The following is a 6075-nucleotide window of genomic DNA, read 5'->3' as shown; positions in this document are numbered from 1 at the left end:
GGTTCTCCTTATAGCGTGGGTCGAGCAGTGTGTACACCCAGTAATCCGTAGTGGCCAGAATGCGTTGAATGCGAGGGTCACGAGAAAGGCATCCTAACATGAAGTCAGCCATGTGTGCCAGGGTACCTGTACGCAACACATGGCTGTCTGCACTAGGAAGATCACTTTCAGGATCCTCCTCCTCAGGCCATACACGCTGAAATGATGACAGGCAAGCAGCAGGGGCACCGTCAGCAGTGGGCCAAGCCTCCTCCTCCTCCTCCTCCTCCTCCTACTCCTCTCCAGCGACATACTGTCTTCCCCCGGCTCTGTTTCCGAGCGCAAAGCGGCTGCCTTTATGGTTTGCAGGGAACTTCTCAAGATGCATAGCAGAGGAATGGTGACGCTAATGATTGCAGCATCGCCGCTCACCACCTGGGTAGACTGATCAAAGTTTCGAAGGACCTGGCAGATGTCTGCCAACCAGGCCCACTCTTCTGTAAAGAATTGAGGAGGCTGACTCCCACTGCGCCGCCCATGTTGGAGTTGGTATTCCACTATAGCTCTACGCTGCTCATAGAGCCTAGCCAACATGTGGAGCGTAGAGTTCCACCGTGTGGGCACGTCGCACAGCAGTCAGTGCACTGGCAGATTAAAGCGATGTTGCAGGGTGCGCAGGGTGGCAGCGTGCGTGTGGGACTTGCGGAAATGTGCGCAGAGCCGGCGCACCTTTACGAGCAGGTCTGACAAGCGTGGGTAGCTTTTCAGAAAGCGCTGAACCACCAAATTAAAGACGTGGGCCAGACATGGCACGTGCGTGAGGCTGCCGAGCTGCAGAGCCGCCACCAGGTTACGCCCGTTGTCACACACGACCATGCCCGGTTGGAGGCTCAGCGGCGCAAGCCAACGGTCCATCTGCTGTGTCAGACCCTGCAGCAGTTCGTGGGCCGTGTGCCTCTTATCTCCTAAGCTGAGTAGTTTCAGCACGGCCTGCTGACGCTTGCCCACCGCTGTGCTGCCACGCCGCGCGACACCGACTGCTGGCGATGTCCTGCTGCTGCTGACACATCTAGATTGCGAGACAGAGGTTGAGGAGGAGGAGGAGGAGGAGGAGGGTGCTTTAGTGGAAGAAGCATACACCGCCGCAGATACCACCACCGAGCTGGGGCCCGCAATTCTGGGGGTGGGTAGGACGTGAGCGGTCCCAGGCTCTGACTCTGTCCCAGCCTCCACTAAATTCACCCAATGTGCCGTCAGGGAGATGTAGTGGCCCTGCCCGCCTGTGCTTGTCCACGTGTCCGTAGTTAAGTGGACCTTGCCACTAACCGCATTGGTGAGGCCGCGTACAATGTTGCGGGAGACGTGGTCGTGCAGGGCTGGGACGGCACATCGGGAAAAGTAGTGGCGACTGGGAACTGAGTAGCGCGGGGCCGCCGCCGCCATCATAGCTTTGAAGGACTCCGTTTCCACAACCCTATACGGCAGCATCTCAAGGCTGATAAATTTGGCTATGTGGACGGTTAACGATTGAGCGTGCGGGTGCGTGGTGGCGTACTTGCGCTTGCGCTCCAACACTTGCGCTAGCGACGGCTGGACTGTGCGGTGCGAGACATTGGTGGATGGGGCCGAGGACAGCGGAGGTGAGGCTGTGGGTGCAGGCCATGAGACGGTTGTGCCTGTGTCCTGAGAGGGAGGTTGGATCTCAGTGGCAGGTTGGGGCACAGGGGGAGAGGCAGCGGTGCAAACCGGAGGCGGTGAACGGCCTTCGTCCCACCTTGTGGGGTGCTTGGCCATCATATGTCTGCGCATGCTGGTGGTGGTCAGGCTGTTGGTGGTGGCTCCCCGGCTGATCTTGGCGCGACAAAGGTTGCACACCACTGTTCGTCGGTCGTCAGGCGTCTCTGTGAAAAACTGCCAGACCTTAGAGCACCTCGGCCTCTGCAGGGTGGCATGGCGCGAGGGTGTGCTTTGGGAAACACTTGGTGGATTATTCAATCTGGCCCTGCCTCTACCCCTGGCCACCGCACTGCCTCTTGCAACCTGCCCTGCTGATGCCCTTGCCTCCCCCTCTGAAGACCTGTCCTGAGTAGGCGTTGCACACCAGGTGGGGTCAGTCACCTCATCGTCCTGCTGCTCTTCCTCCGAATCCTCTGTGCGCTGCTCCCTTGGACTTACTGCCCTTACTACTACCTCACTGCAAGACAACTGTGTCTCATCGTCATCGTCCTCCTCACCCACAGAAAGTTCTTGAGACAGTTGGCGGAAGTCCCCAGCCTCTTCCCCCGGACCCCGGGAACTTTCGAATGGTTGGGCATCAGTGACGATAAACTCCTCTGGTGGGAGAGGAACCACTCCTGCCCAATCTAAGCAGGGGCCCGAGAACAGTTCCTGGGAGTGTTCCCACTCCTGAGCAGGTGTCATTGTAGTGGAGTGAGGAGGCTGGGAGGAAGGAGGAGCAGCAGACAGAGGATTCGGATTTGCAGCACTGGACGGCGCAGAACTGTGGGTGGATGATAGCTTGCTCGAAGCACTTTCTGCCATCCAGGACAGGACCTGCTCACACTGCTCATTTTCTAATAAAGGTCTCCCGCGTGGACCCATTAATTGGGCGATGAATGTGGGGACGCCAGAAACGTGCCTCTCTCCTAATCGCGCAGCAGTCGGCTGCGACACACCTGGATCAGGAGCTCGGCCTGTGCCCACACCCTCACTTGGCCCTCCGCGTCCTCGGCCACGTCCACGTCCTCTAGGCTTACCCCTACCCCTCAGCATGCTGTATTACCAGTGATTTGATTTCCCAGGCAGGAAATAAATTGGCGCAAGCCTGCCGGCCAAATATAATGTTTTCGCTTTTTTGCAAACGGAAGACCCCACTGCGTATATTCAATGAACAAGAAGTTTAATATCTGTGGTGTGGCCCTCAAAAAGTGTCACACAACTATAGTGTAGCAGAGTTATTAACTCTAGCAGAGCAGGTATTTGCCAGTCAGGAAAGACAATGGCGCTAGGCTGCAGTAAAGCGTAGCTGGTTGCGTCTGATTTTTGTACGTTGTACACGCAGCACACACGTACACGGAGACCTTAGGACTGACACAGGCAGGCCAAATATAATTTATTTTCCTTTTTAGCTTAGGGAAGCACCCACTGCGTATATTCAATGAACAAGAAGTTTAATATCTGTGGTGTGGCCCTCAAAAAGTGTCACACAACTATAGTGTAGCAGAGTTATTAACTCTAGCAGAGCAGGCATTTGCCAGTCAGGAAAGACAATGGCGCTAGGCTGCAGTAAAGCGTAGCTGGTTGCGTCTGATTTTTGTACGTTGTACACGCAGCACACACGTACACGCAGACCTTAGGACTGACACAGGCAGGCCAAATATAATTTTTTTCCTTTTTAGCAAAGGGAAGACCCCACTGCGTGTATTCAATGAATAATAAATGTCTTCTGGCCCTGCCTACACAATTCTATCCCTGTAGTATTAATGCCGGGTGCAATGCTCTGCACAGCCGGTTTTGAGAAAAAAAAAAAATATGCAACACTGCTAACAGCAGCCTTGACAGTACTGCACACGGATAGAAGTGGCCCTAGAAAGGACCGTTGGGGTTCTTGAAGCCTACACTAACTCCTAACACTCTCCCTGCCTAACCCCCACTTCTGTCCCTATTGCTGGGCGCAATACTCTGCAGATCCAATTTTGGACAAAAAAAAAAAAAATTACTGTGCTAACACAGTACTGCACACTAGTAGATGTGGCCCTGAGAAGGGCCGTTGGGGTTCTTGAAGCCTACACTGACTCCTAACGCTCTCCCTACAGCAGCACCAGCAGCAGCACTTTCCCTCAGCTAAGTCACAAGGCATGTGTGGCGAGCCGCGGGAGGGGCCGATTTTTATACTCGGGTGACATCTGATCGCCCCAGCCACTCACAGCAGGGGGGTGGTATAGGGCTTGAACGTCACAGGGGGAAGTTGTAATGCCTTCCCTGCAATTGGCCAGAAAAGCGCGCAAACGTCTCAGAGAGGAAACTGAAAGTAACCGGAACACCGCGTGGTGCTCGTTACGAGTAACGAGCATCCCGAACACCCTAATATTCGCACGAATATCAAGCTCGGACGAGTACGTTCGCTCATCTCTATTTACGACCCTAAAAAGGTTTCCTCTTCAAGGGTCTGTCCACTTCCAGGGTAGCCTTTTAAAGAGCCAGTCCCCCTCACAATGTTGCCACGTCAAGAGTCTGCCCACTTTCAGGGTCAACCTCATAAAGGACCAGTCCCCTAAAAATTATGTCTCTTTAAGACAAAATCTTGGACCAACTGCCCTCAAATCACAATATTCTATTCGTACACACAAATAAAGCGGAACAGTGTATGGGTTTTAGCACTATTCATATCAAAAGAACAATTTGAGGTTCTGGAAAAGGGTTTGAATTTTGTTCCCGATGCAGAACTTGATTTGTTTCAGAACTTATTAGATTTAAACAAGTTTATGAGAACATTGACTCTCAAAAGACATCTCTTTAATAAAGATAGACTTGGGGAATATGTCAGTACAGGATAGTCAGGTGCAAAATTAAAAAACCTGTGTTTTCTCAACTATTAAATTTGCAGGCATTGCATCATGAAAATACTGCTGTGAAGGTGTCATGGTAACACCGCTTACAGCATCAATCAGGCCCACCCCAATGCCCTGTTGCCGGTGGTAAAGGAAAAAAATTACAACACACGGAGGTCTGGTATAGTTCCTCGCAGGGAGAGTAACTGTGCACTTTATTATATATTACATGGGGCTTTATACCCCTTATGTCTCTTAATGAGAGGCTCAGTGTATGGATTGATCAGGCATTGCAGCCCCTGGTATTAGGTATTCCTGTATAGTTGAAAGATAGAAAGGAGGTCAATCATTTTCCTGAGTTCTCTTGGTGTGATAATTACATATGACTTGCATGTGATGTTGAAAGTCTTTATTCATGTATACCTCCTCACCTAGAAATCAGGGTCATTTTACATCACTCAATTATAGCAAAGAGGACGGAAAATTGCAGGAGTAATCATCATGGACGTGGAATATTTACTAAACCATAATGCTTTTGGTTTGATGGGAATTTTTATTCACAAACAGGTGCCCCGACTGGGTCACAATTTTCAACAAGAGTTGCAAATTTATACATGACATGATGGGAGGAACAATTTATTTATACTTCCTATAACGCACTTAAAGGGGTTGTCCCGCGGCAGCAAGTGGGTCTATACACTTCTGTATGGCCATATTAATGCACTTTGTAATATACATTGTGCATTAATTATGAGCCATACAGAAGTTATAAAAAGTTTTATACTTACCTGCTCCGTTGCTAGTGTCCTCGTCTCCATGGTGCCGACTAATTTTCGCCCTCCGATGGCCAAATTAGCCGCGCTTGCGCAGTCCAGGTCTTCTCCTGTTCTCTATGGGGCTCCGTGTAGCTCCGCCCCGTCACGTGCCGATTCCAGCCAATCAGGAGGCTGGAATCGGCAGTGGACCGCACAGAAGAGCTGCGGTCCACGGAGGCAGAGGATCCCGGCGGCCATCTTCACAGGTAAGTATAGAAGTCACCGGAGCGCGGGGATTAAGGTAAGCGCTCCGGTGAGCTTTCTGTACGTCCCTGCATCGGGGTTGTCTCGCGCCGAACGGGGGGGGGGGGTTGAAAAAAAAAAAAACCCGTTTCGGCGCGGGACAACCCCTTTAACCAAATATTGTGGTACGGGCGTTACATCGACGACGTCTATTATTTATGGTTGCAGCGTAGCGACCCAAAGAGGTTTGTGGATTATTTTGTAAAACAATTGCCATAATTTGGTTTTTAGCAGTAAGAGTGAACAATTAAACTTTCCTTTATAGATATTTAAAAGTTCATTTTGAGAAACATTACAAAGAAAAATGCAGGTAACAATACCACAAGCTGACAGCTGTCACCCATCACATTCAATAAAAGCGATCCTTGATTTGTTCATGCCCTTTTTATTTTAACATTCAGATTATTTACAAACCAGAGAAGATACAGGTCTTAAAAAAAAAAAAAAAAAAGGGGGGGCTACAAAAAGTGGAGGTTATTAACAGTGGT

This window comes from Eleutherodactylus coqui, chromosome 9, assembly GCF_035609145.1.
Source record: "Eleutherodactylus coqui strain aEleCoq1 chromosome 9, aEleCoq1.hap1, whole genome shotgun sequence".
Taxonomy (NCBI): Eukaryota; Metazoa; Chordata; class Amphibia; order Anura; family Eleutherodactylidae; genus Eleutherodactylus; species Eleutherodactylus coqui.
Note: the sequence above shows the minus strand (reverse complement) of the source record.